Source organism: Podarcis tiliguerta (genome assembly GCF_965153285.1).
Source record: "Podarcis tiliguerta genome assembly, chromosome: 2".
NCBI lineage: Eukaryota > Metazoa > Chordata > Lepidosauria > Squamata > Lacertidae > Podarcis > Podarcis tiliguerta.
Window position 1 is genome coordinate 100,986,662 of NC_139535.1, and position 14,685 is coordinate 101,001,346.

A 14,685-nucleotide genomic window follows, 5' to 3' on the forward strand; every position below is an offset into this window, starting at 1 on the left:
ACGGTGCATGTAAACACTGGTGTTCGTATTGGCGATTATGTTTCCTTGAGCTGGAGTCGCTGAGCCAAAATGGAGGATGTGGCAACAGCAGTGAACAAACCATTTGGCATTTGGCATCCCTTTGTCTCTTGCATCTCCTGTTGACTCTGCTCACCCACCCACCATCTCTGTTTAGATTGCAAGCTCCTAAGGGCAGGGATCTATCTTTTGGGTATGCAAAGCTCCCTGAACCCTAATATCATCATCAAAATGCTGATCACTCTTCTATGCAATTTCCTTACTGTGAAAACTGTGGGTCGCACAGCAGATATAAACTTTGTATATTGGAAATGGGGAAACATTGTTACAATTTAATTTAATTTAATTAGTTTTAATAAAATAATAATAAATAAATAAACAAACAAACAAATTTTATCATGCTGATGAAGAAACGGCAGAAAAAGTCCAGGACAAGGTGCTGCCTAAAACATTTGACCAAATGCCCCTTTATAATGAGAGATCATGGAGAGAACACTACCTGTTGCCAAGCGTGTCCAGCAGTTTTTGCATGATAAACACATGCAGGTTACGGTCTGAGTCGTTTCCTACCCAAAGGATTGTACGGCACCGATATACAAATGAAGATTAAAATTAAGGAGGGTGCAACTAAAGCTTTAAACCAAGCCGTTGACCTAAGTTTAGTATATTGCAAACTGTTGAGAACAGCCTCGCAGTACTATTTCTTGAGCTTGTCAGCAATATTAGGTTCCTTCGTGCAAATAAGAGTCCAGCTAAATAGAAACCTCTTTTGCACTTGATGTTTTGCTCCAAACAGGGCAAAATTATTGTTTCAGCAATCATAAAGCTTGGTTTTCAGACCCTTGATCCTCTTGGTTGCCCACCTCTGCACACCTTCCAGCTTGTCAATATCCTATGATTCTATGGGCACTACCACTTGAGACAATCTGCAGCACAATCTCTTCCTCTTTTGGTGATTTATTTCCAGCAAGGCTTCATGATTTCACAGTAAAAGGCATTTTAAGGGGGCACTACTCCCTGAGATGATTTTTACACCCCCCACCAAAATAACCCATTTTCGTTTGCAGGATAAATCCCAGTAATACACAGCAAAGGCATAACCATATTGGAAACCCTTGTAGTGTGTTTTCTGTACATTGAAGTATTTTTCTGCTTACAAGGCCAGAGAGGGTGAAGTGGGTGTTTGGCTCCTTACTTCAGGGCACCTGGAGCACTTCTATGTTACGTGATCAACCAAAGCGGAATACTTTATGTTGTAAGGTAATGAGTTTTAAAAACTTTTGTTTCTGCCTAAAACAAAAAGGTACCTACAACTCTACAATCCCCTGCCCCAAAACTGATCAAGTGATAAAATGCTATCACTAGAAATATTTTTCAGCAAGCTTGTTAAAAGACACTGCCAAAGAAAGAGACACTAAAAAAGACCAAACTAGCCTACAAATCCATTTTGTGGACTTCCAAATGCTTTCCTTCATATATGCGGAATGCTTTAATCTTAATTTACACTGTTGCTTGTAAATATTTTGCAGCAGCTGATTTAGGAACTGGCATGCATTCTAGTAACAATTAAAGTGTTCAAGAGAACCTTAGAAGATAAATAATAGGTTGACATCAGGAGATCTTCCCTACATAGTAAGAGTGCTTTTGGGAAGTAGTTTTCTTCATACCTTGTGTTTGAAGGGCACTCTCCTAAGCAGTTTAATCAAGCAACTTTAGAGGTGACCTGATTAAGGAGACGGCATGTGTAACAGGGGAGAAAGCACTGAGCACTGAATAGAAAACTGGCAAAACAAGTATTTTCGGCGTAGCCTAAAGTTGTAGGCAGGCACATTCCAGTCAGAAGTAAGGAGCAGACCAGAAGTGCGTTTATGAACAAGCCATTTGTGGAAAGAGAAAGTTTCTGAAAGCCAAATATGCATTTGCTGGCGGGTTAAATTACTGGGTTAGCAATGTCATCTAGGGAAGTTCAGTTGTCCCAAGAAGTTTTACTATCAAGTATATTGTTACTTCGTTCACAAAACCCGTAAGGTCCTTTATGTAGTTCAATAAACATGCATCAGAACAAAGTCATCTTTCTCCAAACCTGTCAAAGGAAACTTTCTAGAGCTTCCTTTCTGCACTGAAGGAGTTTTAACACAGTGTCTAGCAAGGCATTATTGTCTCCTTTTCCTATTAACAAGGAGCGCCAACTAGCTTCACTGCTAAGGTAGATAATGCTTGACACCATGGTAGAATGGAAGCATATTTAAGATATCGGTAGTTGAAAATGATTGGCAAGGACCTGCAAGTACTGTATTTTTCGCTCCATAAGGCGCACCTACTTTTTTTGGGGGGGGATTCAAGAAAAAAAAATGCAGTTTTGGGGGGCTTTTGGGGGAGGTGGGGGAAGTGAGAGAGCCTCACTCTATCCCTTCCCCCACCTCCCGCCAAAGCCTGGGTTAGCTGTGCGAAGCCTCCCCAGGGCAGCAGGATGAAGACTCCCCGCTGCCCTGTAGAGGCTTCACAGGCTACCCCAGAGCTGCTCGACCCAATGAGCAGGTCGGGGAGCAGCGGAAAGGCTGCATGCAGCCTTCCCGCTGCTCCCCGGGGCTGGCAGTGGAGGAAGTGCGGCTTCCCCCCACTGCCAGCCCCACAAGGCTTTCTGCTGCTCCCCGGCCTGCTTGTTGGGGAAAGCCACTGCCAGCCCCAAACAGTGGGTCGGGGAGCAGCGGGAAGGCTGCTCCCCGAGCTTGTGGGGCTGGCGGTGGGGAAAGCCTTTCCGCTGCTCCCCGAGCTTGTGGGGCTGGCAGTGGGGAAAGCCTTTCCGCTGCTCCCCGAGCTTGTGGGGCTGTTGAAGGAAGCCCAGGCTCCCCCCCCCCAGCCCCAGGGACCACACATTCGCTCCATAAGACGCACAGACATTTCCCCTTAGGTTTTAAGAGGAAAAAAGTGCATCTTATGGAGCGGAAAATATGGTGTATAGCCTTGTCAGAATGTAGTAGATAGACTGGGGTGGGTGAGAGAGAATCCAAGCGCTCCGTCCAGCTCATGAAGTTCAACAGACTGCCTTAGCAAGTCATAATCTCATCTTCATCACCCACAGGATTGTGGTAAGGGAAAGATGGAAGAACATGAGCTGTGTTAGGATGACGGACTTAGACTGCCAGTGTGATCTGTCTCCAACACTAACCATGGCTAGAAGCTCACAAGCAATACATAAAGCCAGTTGTCCCTTGTTTGTTTAGTAGAATTTATAAAACGCTTAATCCAAAACCCTAAATAGTGTATAAAAATCCAAAACATACAAATAAAATCAGCAACATTCAAAAACAAGTATGCATAACTAAATTTTAGGTATATGGCCATAAGTTTGGGAGGACAGGTGGGACACAAATACGCCACTAGTTCACTACAGTCACTCCTATGTGATCATGCTAGGCTTGCCCAACATTGTTACAACCGACTTTATTCAGTGTAATATCAGAATCAAAGAAGAGAAAGAAAAATCGGTACATCTTAGCTTCCACCATAGGTTATCCAAATTTACAAGTAATGGTACCTGCATTCAGGATGGTACCATACAGCCTGGAATAAGGGGCATTTTAGAAGTTGGTTTCACACACTTCTGTGAACAGCTATCCACAAAAGTACTAGGCATGGACTCCAAGCCAGATTGCACCTGCCTGCTCTGGCAAGTAGAAGAATGAAACTGTTAACATGAGGCTCACATAGGCTTTGAAGTTTGTTTGTGCTGCTAATCATCCAAATTCTAAAGGTGTGGAGACATAGGAAACTAGAAAGTCACTCTTAAAAAAGCATTTAAGGGTGGGTCCAATAATGTTACCTTTGCTAATCAAACAGGCTTAAAATCAAAGGGGAAGGCTTGATCTCTCTGAAGTCCTAGGTCAGTCTGGAGCAAGTGTTTCCAATTTCAAACTGCCGCCCTGAACTGTGAAAAGCTACATAGAAAATGAATAAAAGTAAGAGTGAATGAAAAAGAATCATGCATATTTCTCTCCTTCCTTTGAGTCTACCAAAGGAGCAGTTTAAATTTAGAAGGCCAAATTTTGAAGCTCTCTTGTACCTGGTGGGACATTCTGACAACCTCAGACATCACTGTGATCTGTTTTTCCTTTACAGCACACGTTGAGATCAAGATCCCAGTGGAGCTTGAAGTCATTGCTAACCAGCGCTGAATTCAACTCCCGCTTTTTGTGAGGGATTGGCTTTGCTTGGTAGCACCAACTGGAACCAATTCCAGCAGGGCTTACATTTGGCACCAAGTTTAAAAGACACTGGAAACAAGCCCCACATGCCAATGACCCACTGGAAGTGCATTTTAAGGCCCTCAGTTGTGCCTCTGCCACTGCATCTTTACATGCTCAACATCAGGTGGGTATGACATGGGGAAAATAACCTCAGAGGCCTAATTAGGACCCCTGCTGGGTCTAGTTAGGTCTGCAGACTGGAGATTTCTCCCTGCTGCATTTGAAGATCATTTAGTTTGTCCTATGAAATGCAATGGTAGAATCAGAACTTTGTAGAATCAGAGACTTTGGTAAGACTCTATTTTAGCTAAGCAAAGATGCTCAATGTGTTTTACAGCTTGAACCGCCCAAGTTCTCTCAAAAGCACACACACACACACACACACACACCCCGGCACTGAATGGTCCTTACTCTCCTACAAGTGTGCACAGTCTTTCAGTTTTAGAATAATGTGACAGGGAGTCAAATAGGGCTGGGCGGTGTTGGGTTTTCAGTATCGCGATGTATCGCCAGCAAAACATGGCGGTTTGGCAATAAACCACAATGTTGAAACAAGCTGCACTGGCCCCAGCTGGCGAGGTGCTGGGAGAAACTGCCTCAGCTCTCACGGTGGGAGATGAGGCACTTTAAGTACAACATCTGGAGAGCTGGGGACACTGCAGCTGGCCCCAGCCTGCTGCTCAGCTCTGGGGCGGAAAGGCACCTGCGCCAACTAAGCGATGCCCAATGTCCCCGTGAGCAGGAGTGGGATCAGGGCTGCTCAGCTGAAGAGCACGAAGCCTGCTTGCATGCAAGTACCCCTCAATGGAAAAGTGCGATGGAGCATGCACCTCCCCAGCTGAGCAGGCCCGATCCAGCTTCTGCTCCCGTGCAAGTGGAAGAGGGGCTCTCTCAGCTGGGAAGCAGAGGCTTTGCGCTCCCCAGCTGAGCAGCCGCATCCCACTCCTACTCGTGTGCAAGCAGGAGAGGGGTCGGGGATCTCTCAGCTGGGAAGTAGGGGCTTTGCGCTCCTCAGCTGAGGAGGCCAGCTCCTGCTCCTACTCGCGTGCAAGCAGGAGTGGGGTTTGTGCTCTCTCAGCACTTTAACAGAGCCTCCCCCCTACCACTGGCTTGTGCAAGCTGGTAGAGAGATGGGGGCTCCCTAAAACTGCTTGGCTGAGGCAAGGGCAGCGGCATGCTCCTCAGCCAAGACCACAATGGCAGTTTCACTCAGCGGTATATCAGTGGTGAAACCGCTGCTGCTTGAGTCCCTCTGCCTCCAGCGCCGGTGGCTTGTTTTTCCCTCAGCATGCTGGGCACTGGAGGAAGAGGGACTCGGGAGCAGCAGCGGGTTCACCAGTGAGTGAATATGTCATCGTGGTCTGCCCCTCGTACCAGTCCTGGTGATATATCGATATACAGTGGTACCTCTACTTACGAACTTAATTCATTCCAGAGGTCCGTTCTTAACCTGAAACTGTTCTTAACTAGAGGCGTGCTTTCGCTAATGGGGCCTCTTGTTGCTGCTGCGCCGCCGGCACACGATTTCCGTTCTCATCCTGGGGCAAAGTTCTCAACTCGAGGTAAACTCTTCCAGGTTAGCAGAGTTTGTAACCTGAAGCGTTTGTAACCTGAGGCGTTTGTAACTTGAGGTACCACTGTATCACCCAGTCTAGAGTCAAAGTCCACAGTTAGGTTAATCGTTTTGGCGATTCTGAGAGCCCTAAGTGAAGGATCATGCATACCAACTCTCTGATTTCATTAGAAATTCTGAATAAAAACAACATCTAGAATTAAACCTTTCCAGACTCCAGGGGGAGCGTTTCAGTGATAGAGACTGAAAAACCACATCTAACCTATGACACTAGCCTATGCAAACCTATGCCGCAGAAGCCATATAAAGCAGCCTTGCAAGTTAGCCCCCAAAGGTTACTAGCCTGCAAACAAAATCACCACCTATTCTTTGCCAGCTCCTCTTAGGGGGCTAATAAAAAAAACTGCAGGCCAGAAACACAGTGCTTGGAGGCAGCAGCACAGAGCACCCCACCAGCCGGACTGGTTTCTTTGGTAGATATACAAGAGCTGGCTTTGCCTCCAGCATGTCAAGTATAGAAACAGAGCAGGCTTGTGGTGGAGGAAAGCAATTTTCTTAGGGTAGCCCCAATGAAGCACTTATTAGTCTAGCTCTATCAATGTAGCTTTAGTAATGGAATCTGTCAGCAACTTGACCCGCTACATGTCCTCTGTGAGTGCTTAACTGGCAAGCTGATCAACACAAATATTAGCTTGGTTCAGTGTTTCTCAAGATTCTTCTGATCATCGTTTCTGGTATTTTCCTTGAAATCCAGTGCTAAAAACAACTATTCAGGATGCGTGGACCATCAGGTTTCTTATTGCAGTTGCATTTTCTTGTGCTTTTAAGCCTCCCTGAGCAATTTTTTGCCCTAAGAAGTTGGCATAGAACTGGTGTTTCCCAGATTTATGTACGCAACTAAAGATTGATATGATGTCCATGTTAGCTGCAGGAAATACCAGTGTTACAACAATTGCCCAAAGAGTTTTCAGCACAATTGTTTTATATGCTCAGATAAGGTTACCCCTATTTTATATGATCTTATCCCAAATATATGAAACTTTCATAGAGGAGAGCTATTAAGTTAGGACAATATGTGTAGACATCTGCCAAGCCAATCTGAACACTTTTTCCCTACACTGGAAGATATTTCATCATCAACTCATTTCAGAACCAAGGTTTGGGCACTGCGTGGGTGACAACACTCGAGTTCATAGAGTCTATCCAAGTTTCTCTGTAATGCATCCAAAGTCTCACTGCTGCCTGCACATTCAGCCTGCCATTTCCTTCCGATTAATTTAGGGTTGCAAAAGAGTTGAGAATAGTTGCTCTTGCTCCAGTGAAGTTCCCCTATGAGCTGCATATTATTTATTAAGCAATCTCTGGGCAAACAACTCCTTGGACAAAAACAGCCCATTTCTCCACTCAACAGATAAAATCATATAATTGTACAGTTGGAAGAGACCATGAGGGTCATCTCTATATACAAAGACTTTTCTGTTAGTCCCTTAATATTACCAGGAACAGTTAGGGATAGATGGAATTAAGCACATAATGGAAACAAAAATGCTTAGAGGGTGAGGAAACAGAAATCTGAACTACCTTAAACATTTATTGGTGCAGGACAGGTGCGAACATCTAAGTAGCGCTGATTGACCAAATGGAGTAAGTGATGCAATAATAATTTATTATAATTGTGTTCCCCTCCTTGTTGAGAGCCAAGTCTGGTTCGCTGATACTTTTTGCAAGGGTCCTCAGAATGACCAGAATGGTCTCCACTTGGCTCTTTCTCTGTAATTCCCACTAAGGCACCCAGAGAAGCCACAGAGGGATAGGAAGAGCTTCTAGTAGTTCTGAGCACATCTTACAATCTCTCTCTTTGGACTACAACTTTAATCTGTATTAACAGCCAAATGAGATAATAGTTGTATGCAGCATGGTGTGTAATGAAGGATGATGCATTAAGTACCTACACGACCAGTGCAAATAACGCTCTGTTAGAGCCACCAACCTCTGATGCCCCCTAGGCCACCAGTTGATGTTCTTGTTCATATGGAAGGATAAACATGTAATAGTTGAAGTTAGTCAGTATGGTGTGATCAAGTGCTTAGCTACTAGGATGGCCACATACCAAATAATGAGTAGACAAGATACAAAGGAAGCCAGAAGTCTCCACCAGCGTGAATGTACAAAAAGGTTTAGAGTTTGGAAGCTCTGAAAGATTCCCAAGACTCTTAGGGTTCTGATTTTTATTCTACTTTTCTATTAAAAAATTAATAATGTTAATTCTCTAGCCCATACAACTTGTGGGAAGTTACAACTAAAAACTCAGAGACCAGATCCCTCTCCCAACTACACTCTCTATTCTACAATCTAGTCCCTGTCAGTGAGTCCATATTTGCAAAGGTGACACAGACAAAGTTCATGCAACAGAATTTGGATTTTCCACACAGAACTTTAGTCTGGCAGAAATGCCACCCATGAAGGCTTGCCACTATAAATGACATGTGGTACTGCTGCCTTGCTGCTAACTTTTATCTGTGAAGATTTGCTGAATTCATCAGTTGCTACTGCAACTAATTTCTGCTTACTAGTATTTCCTGCAGCTTTCCAAATGTCTGGTGCTCCCGGGGCTTGAAACAAGCAAATATCAACAACTGAGGGACTTTGGTCTGAAGGAAAACCTTTACTCCTGGGTCTGAGTGCACACACTTAGCACAATAGTTGCAAATGGCTCTATTTGCATCGAATCTGCCTGTACCAATTCAAGGGCAAGCCTGGAAGAGGTGAGATTACATGTTTACCCCATCCCATTGTTCTAGGATGAAAGGAAAGTCTCTAAATACTGGCAGAGCAAAACGGGAAGCTGAAGTTTGCCAGGGATATTGCATCAGGGTCAGGGAACAGGAGGCAGCAGGCAGTTGAGAAATAAAATATCCAGCCCAGATTCTCATGGCCAAGAGTTTGGTCCTCTCTGTTAGTTTACTTAGCTAGACTGTGGCACAAGTACTTAAAACAGAGAGGTTATTGCCTACCATTTTAGCAATATACCCCTTAGATTCAGATTTGGAATAATATACGTGATATCCTTATGCTAAGGGACCCAACATAACAAGACTCTCCAAAAAAGCTTTAAAATACTTAGGATTTTTCTTATGCAACTTACTCTACTTGAGTACAGTAAATTTTCAAGTCTAGAAGTATGCTGCATTAGTATTTTCTCTCTTCAGAAAACTAGCAAAGTTCAGAAAAGTTAATGGTAGGCAGGTATCAAAGTGAAAGCAAACCTGGGCCTCCTTTTCAAATTGCCTTCAATGTACAACCCATTGATATAAGCAATGATCTCCCTTATTTAGTTATTTAGGAAAAAAATATACTTATATACCTTCAACTCATAAGATATCAAGGCAGAGTCAATATATACAACATGACACACCATAGAAGCAATAGAAAATAGTCATTAAAATGACTAATCAAGAAAGCATAAAGGCCTGTCAGTATAAAAACGTCTTCAAGGAGCACCTTTGGAAGTCAATGGCAACAATGCCTTCCCAATTTGCCCTAGCAATAAATTTTCCAGACCTTTGTAATAAAAGGCTAATCTTTTGTAATAGGTTCTATACAGAGTTGCCTATGAAGTTTGCAAGCGAGGGTAAAATGGAGCATCTCATCTTTTGAGAGGTGTGGACAGCGGTGAACACATTTTGCTCCACAGCTTGCAATGACTTCTTTCAGCTACAATTCAAAGTACAGTGGTACTTCGGGTTAAGTACTTAATTCGTTCCAGAGGTCTGTTCTTAACCTGAAGCACCACTTTAGCTAATGGGGCCTCCTGCTGCTGCCGCACCACCGCTGCACAATTTCTGCTCTCATCCTGAAGCAAAGTTCTTAACCCGAGGTACTATTTCTGGGTTAGCGGAGTCTGTAACCTGAAGCGTATGTAACCTGAAGCGTATGTAACCCGAAGTACCACTGTACTTAGGCCCTACATATCTTTCAGATCTCTTTCCCTATGTCCCACTGCAATCTTAATCAAAGGATAACACCTGTTAACAGTATGATGTGTGTTCCATGACTGAATCAATGTCAAGGACACAAAACAGAAAACTACTCTATATTTTTGGAACTCCCTCCACATGAAGCTCAAAGTCATGGCCTGAGAATATTTTGGAAGCAATGCTATATCCTTCGTTTTTGGATGGCCCATTTTGTGGCCAGGTTTAACCATAGTTTAGAAAAGAGTTGGAATACCCCAGCATTTTTTTTGTAATGTTCCAAACTCCCAAATAAATGGCAGATGAGAACACAAGAATGGAACAACATAAATGATTTTTCTTCACCAGGATCTAGGAAGAACTAGATGCTTCAAAACATTTAGTTGGGAGTTTCAGGGAGCTCTCCATTTGTTACTAATGAAAACCTAATGTCCATTTGCATTTTTCAGAGAGATTAAAGGCATAGCTGTTTAATATGTGTCAAACAGCCAGAGAAACTACACATGCCTATATTAGCAAATATAGTGGTCACAAAAACTGTGCAATTGGATCAAAGGTCAACCTGCATTCTGTTCCAAAATTCAGACAGCCAAACACTCCTAGAAAGCTCCGAAGTAGGAAATGAAGCCAACACTCCCCTTGTTCCTTGATTAACACATACCTTGTCTCGGTATTTTTGCTTTAAACAACAGCTCTTGAGATTCCTTTTTGCCTTCAGTGTTTATTTGCTATTTTTGCTTATATACCACTCTTCCACCAAATGAGTTCAAAGCAGAACACAAATCTATGTTACACTCAACTTACCAAGCTAATCAATGCACTTAGGAGAGCAGGTATTTTTCCAAGATGAAAAGGGAAATCCTTCTAGTTTTCTCATATACTTTCTGGTCTCCAAACTATTCCATGTTTAAGACCACAGGAGTTCACAACCCTTTTATATAGTGGGAAGGAGATGTGTGGCAAGTTGTTAAGTCACAATGTCAAACCAGTGTTGGGGGATTTTCTAGAAAACAGATGATGGAAACATTCCTTGAACTGCTATATCCACCAGAAAAGAAGCCCAGAAGTTACTTTTTGTAGCAGTGTACAGTTATGGATGGTAGTAAGCAAAAGCAGGGCAGATGCTAATGCTAATTTGCAAAAAAGAAACTGAACATTCAGGGGTGCAACTTCCCTGTTGAGAAAGTGAGTGCAAATACGCAGCATAAGCATCCAAATATGTTCTTCTCATAACACTTGTAGTGGAGGGAAAGGGTGCAGTTAGAATGGTTAAAGTTGTTAAGATACACAGGGTTGTATCCAACTTCGTTTTGCTAAGAGCATACACATTGAAATTAATGGACTTAAGTTACTCATGTCCGTTTCAACAGGTCCAGTCAAAGTATGATTAATGTTAGATCGAACCCATAGTACTGGCAAAAGCCAATAGGCGTGTGAATCGCTACAATATGCAACTTCCAATAAAAATAGCAATTTGTTACTACAAGTAATTTTGATAATTTTCATCAAGATTTTGGAAGCTTATTCCCATTAGACTACTGTTATGAACCACTCTTTGTTTTTGATTATAATCAGTAATCAAGTCTTACTCATTTGGGGTATAGTGCTACAAGTACAGAAGTATTGCTCTCTTGAAAAAGATCTCTCAAACCAGGTATGATACTTAACCGATGCCAACTCCAAAGTCATTGAACATATACGGTGACCCCGTTGTGAACATATTTTAATGTTACTAAGTTGCCTTCTAACACGCAAAGTTGTGTTACACTGATCAAGAAAAAAAGTAGGAAGAGATAACTTCTTTCAGAGATTCAGTAGAAACTGTCCCATCAGTAAACAATAGAAGGCTTATCACTTGACATACTGCAGACTGAAGAAGAAACTCTAGGACAAGCCCACACCGGATGACCTCATAACTCACTGCAATCTAACTTTCATGATTCACATCCTTCCTTTTCTTTACAGCCCTACAAATGATCCAATATCAGATTCCACACATGTGATGTGATCAATTTTATTTGTCTGCAGCACAATGGCCATTACAAAACATGGAAATAATATAAGTACTCTACCTATATTCACACATTGGAAGCAAATCTAAATTACTGCTAAGACAAAAACCAGGGAAGCAGGGACGAAACATAGCACTAATAACAACACTAGCAATCTGAGATCAACAACATCGAAATACTATTAATAATATCAAAGAATCCTATGGAAAACATGCCATGGGTGCTAGTTCTTAAATAATCAGTATATAATGTCACATGTGAAAGTAGTCAATCACTTTATCTAAAGGTGCTGAGCACATGACTTTGTTTTTACAATTTCAGCTTAAACACCTGCAAATTTCCACCATATAAAAGACCCCCATTAAGCCTTATGGGTTGAGGACACATTAGCGTACTTCCAACTAGCGCTCTCTACTTTTCATACTGCATCAACAAGGAACCTATTTTTATTTCATTCTGTTCTCTGGGCAGTTTGCCTACCCCAATACATTTTTAATAAAGTCAAGCTGTAAGAAGCAATTATAAACCCCTTACAGTAGAGAAATATCTATGAATCCCTAATGTGCCCATCTCCTGAATATCCAGGGGATAATTACAAGGATTAGTAGAAGCATCACACATGCCTAACTAGAACCCTGAATTTAAACAGAATCAAAGACTCCCTGTGGATGCTAATCACACAATAGTTGGCTTTGCTTTGAAAAGCAACAATAATCAAATAACTTTGCCTCTCCCAGGTGACTACACCGAAGAAAGAAATTCTGGATTAAGGAGCCCAAGGGGGAAAAAAAAGGAAACGAGGTACTATGGGAAGGCAGAAATGCTCCAGCACTGACAAAACATGATGGACTAAGGATAGCAGCTTCAACAGGTCAAGCAACTGTACTCAGGTCACATGACAACTAGCAAAAACTAGGGCAGCTGCAATTTCACAAGGTAGTGGTGCTACAAAAGTACCACCTTCATAATACAAGAAACAGGCTTGGAGACTTTGATATGGGCACCCCACAGCAGTGTAACCAGCTCGAGATTTCAAGAATAAAAGTGAGAGACCATGGAAGCGTGCAGCCTATGTTGCAGCGGCCAATGTTTCTTAAACTATCGCCATCAAAATAAAGACTTGCAAAGTAAGCCCTGCCAATACTTTCAATGCAAGGGTAGCCACAGTATCGAATTTACAGAAGACACAGCAATACACACAAAGGCTATTAAATGCACCCCAAGTATCAGCCAGTGCCCCCTTGACTTCCTACCACAGGCCGGGCCCATCTAGGCTCTGCTCCGCCACACAGGGAATCAAGAAGCCGATTTACACAGAGTCACACCACTGGACCATCTGCCTCGACAATGACTAGCGGTGGCTCCCAGGGGTTACTCGGAGAGGGCAGGGACTGAACCCTGGACCTTTGGCATTGCAAAGCCTACACTTTTCACCCGAGCAACCACCTTTGCTTCCACGTTTCAAAAAGGAGCCTGTCTAAATACCTCAGCCATGGCTAGCCACCAACATTTATTCCATGCTTGAGAATCCCTATAACACCACCTACATTCAATAATAAAGAAGACACATGAAAAGCACATTATTGGGGGACAAGATGTTCCTCTCCCCCCCTCCCCACACATACACCCCCTGATGGCCTCTGGAGACCCTCACCCTGTCGCCAGCCCCCAGAGTGAAGCAAGCGCGCCTCGCCATCCGACTGCCCAGGGTGCCAAGGCCCTTCCGCCTCCACCCCCCATCTCATGTGGGTCCTCCATGCCTTCGCAGACTCAGCGGGACGGGTCGCCCACCCTTCGTGGCCAAAGGAGGGGGGGAGGGAGAGGGCAGCCCTGCCCCCCCTCGACCAAGCCCCCCTCCGCCCCCCCCCCACGCCCGGGATCCTCCACTCGGCCTCTTCCCCGTTCCCTCAGCGCAGGCCCAGGCACTTCGCCACCCCTTCCCACCCGAAGGGCCCGACTTCTCCCCACCCCACCCCCCGGGGGTAGCCAGGCAACCACCTCTCCGAGGGAACCCCCGGCAACCACGCTCCACTCGGCGAGGACACTCGCTCAGGTAACCCGGACAACCGTCAAGGCCCGAGCCTCTCGCCCCCCGCCCTCCTGTGGGTACCTGAGGCGGCTCCGACTCGGGGCCCCCCCTCTTCTCGGCCCCCGTCTGCCTCGCACACAAACAAACTAGCTCAACCGAACCCACCTCTGCGCCGGAAGGCAGGGCTTAGTCTGCGATCCGAGCCAATCAGCGCCGGGCACCTGGGGACCGGTCACGCCCTCCCGACCAATCGCGCCGCGCAAAACCGCACCCAGGCCCCGGCTGACGAATCGCGACCCGGCGAAGGGAAGGATGGGCAGTAAGCTCCTCCGCCAATGGCGTTAGAGGAGGCGGGATGGCCAATGGAAAAGCAGCTGGCCTAGAGGAGGGGCGGGGTATCTCTCTAACTGATGAGGGAGCGAGCCAGTAGGAAGGCCTCCGATTCAGGAGGTTTCATAAACAACAAATAAGGTGACCTGGCGGGGAGGAGCGCTCTGGCATCTCCAACCAGTTATAACCCGGGGCTTCAGTAGGCAGCGTCCAATCCGAGGGCCAGACGTCCTCGGCGAGAAGCGGAGGATTGATTGACAAGCGCGTTGGCGGGCGTGGCCTCAACTTTTTTGGCCCAACCAGCGATTACGCTATCGGCGCCAGCCAGTGAGAAGCGAGCTGCCCTTTGAGCGGCAGTCTGAGGGGGAGCGGGGGCACCTGGGAGCGTTGTGACCCTTGACCTCTGGAGGCGCCTAGTAGGGAGCAAGTCCCACTGGGCTCAATGACAGCTACTTCTAAGGGACTTCCTCGGGTTGGAGCGGGTTGGACTAGATGACCCTCA

General features: G+C 44.8%; 1 protein-coding gene across 9 annotated transcripts in view; it reads right to left on the reverse strand.

The window, feature by feature from the left end:
* Positions 1–14,045, reverse strand: part of RAB5B (RAB5B, member RAS oncogene family) — a 28,271-nt gene extending 14,226 nt beyond the window's left edge. Inside the window, exons 1-2 of one of the 9 annotated variants that reach the window (XM_083428062.1) lie at positions 13,935–14,034; positions 3,842–3,956 (exon numbers count right to left, since the gene is read on the reverse strand). The gene's annotated coding sequence lies outside the window, so the exon portion shown is untranslated. Of the gene's footprint in view, positions 1–3,841; positions 3,957–13,478; positions 13,749–13,822 lie in introns of those variants that run through there. The other 8 variants (XM_083428065.1, XM_083428064.1, XM_083428060.1 and 5 more) reach the window with 8 other exon arrangements.
* Between the last annotated feature and the right edge of the window lie 640 nt (positions 14,046–14,685).